At 44.1% G+C, this 1753-nt stretch overlaps 1 protein-coding gene across 1 annotated transcript in view; it reads left to right on the forward strand.

Annotated features, from left to right (window-relative positions):
• The first annotated feature begins 151 nt into the window (after nt 1-151).
• Nucleotides 152-1753, forward strand: part of ADGRF5 (adhesion G protein-coupled receptor F5) — a 41175-nt gene continuing 39573 nt past the window's right edge. Inside the window, exon 1 of the mRNA XM_031066665.1 lies at nt 152-398. The gene's annotated coding sequence lies outside the window, so the exon portion shown is untranslated. The remainder of the gene's footprint in view (nt 399-1753) is intronic.

Consider the following 1753-nt stretch of genomic DNA (forward strand, 5'->3'; position numbering starts at 1 on the left):
GACCTGTCCTGCCCTTCCAGCTTTCAAGCTTGTGCTTTTTAGCTGTAACTCCACCCTGCACTGGTGGAGAAGGGATCAGTTCCCACTGATCGCAGGAAAGGGAGGTCACGGGGTTTGCTTGATTAAATCATCACAAGCCAAAAGGTTTTTTCTCTGCTCACTGAGAACTGCTCAAGGGCTGTTTAATTTGTTCCGAAAAGAAAAGCGAGACAAAAAAACAAACCCCAAGCCCAAGAAGCAACAGCACACAGGGAAAAGCAGGTGTGTCTCCAGATCCTGGGAAAACAAAGGGCAAAGGCTGAGGCAGGAGGTGACACTTGGATGGGAAGTTTCCATCCCAGCACAAGAGGACAAGTTTGGAAAAGACTCGGAGGGGACCAGCACTTGTTGCCCTGCAGGTATGGATGCTGTGCGTGAAATGTGGCATTGCTTTTATGTCTTGGGGAGGGCAAGGGTGGCTTGAAGGAATTTGATTCTGACAGATTCTGACAGTGTAGTGCAAGCTTTGCATCACCAGTAAACCTGCTGCAGGTTTTTGCCAGGGGGACTGCAATCGTCACAGGTTTCATTTTGTGGTGATTACTTGGCAGTTTTCTGTAGGATGGTTTTGGCTGTTCAGGGTATGAATTAAGCCATTCAAGCTCCTGACAAAGTGCTACAGCCTGTTCACTTGGCTAGTGAGTGCTAATAGAGGTTATGATTGCTTTAGTTTAAGCTTGGGGCTGCAGAGGTAAAGAGGGACGTGCACGGAAGTGCTGTGCTAATCCTCATTGCGTTTATTACCTCCTAAGTTGTACTGCAGAGTTTCAGAGAAAAAAACTCAACTGCAATAGCATTTAGAATTTTTTTCTTTTTTTTCCACTTTGTTTTGTACTTGCAGTGGCTGGAATTTGCAGTGCAGATGCAAGCACTGTATTTTGTTAGCTGTATAGAACGGGTTTGTTTCTTCTAAGAGCAATCTCCCTTCAGTTTCATATTAGGTGAAACTTGCTGACAGGGGAGAGGGACTTGGGGCAACTAGGGCCACAGGCTGAGAAACTGCTGTATACTGTCTTTGAGCATCACATTTATCTTGTTTCTATTCTTTTCTATCTGTGTTTTCAGCTGCTTAAATGAAAGCAAATTTTATGGTGTTGTACTGGAGTGCTGCTGCCAGTGTTCAGTGTCAGGGGGGATACAGAGAAGCTTTCTGATGCTTTCACCTCCATTGATGTCTATATCCCCAAAAGTTCTGCTCCATTTCCAAACATCTCTGGCGTAGAAGTATCCACTTTGCTTAAATGGTCATGATTCAGAAAAAAGCAGTGCTGTGATGTGACCCTGTACAACCTTGTTTCTCTCTCCCCATCGTGGGAAAGCAATGCTCACCTATATGCATGAGGAGCTTTTGGATTTGGGGGAGAAAGGTGTTTTTGTTTGAATGCTGTAACTCACACTTTCAGTGGCAGTCAGTTTTACGAGGCAATGGGCTTGTGACAAGAAAGGAAATAGCAAAGCAAAGGATGTTGTGAATATGAAAGCCTGAGGCTCCATTTTTTCTGCTTCTATCACTTGCTGTTGCATGATGAAAATGGTATTTTGCAACCCATAGATTTTCCTCTCACCCAAAAAATTCCTCATCTATTTCTGTCACTTAACATGTCCAGTGATGTCTGGCAACATTGCAGAATGAAGTGATATTTAAATAAATGTAGAGGCAAGTCTTTAGCACCTGAGTAGCAGCGACACTTAACTGAACTCAGTGATGGGTCAG

Source organism: Geospiza fortis, unplaced genomic scaffold (assembly GCF_000277835.1).
Source record: "Geospiza fortis unplaced genomic scaffold, GeoFor_1.0 scaffold98, whole genome shotgun sequence".
Lineage (NCBI taxonomy): Eukaryota > Metazoa > Chordata > Aves > Passeriformes > Thraupidae > Geospiza > Geospiza fortis.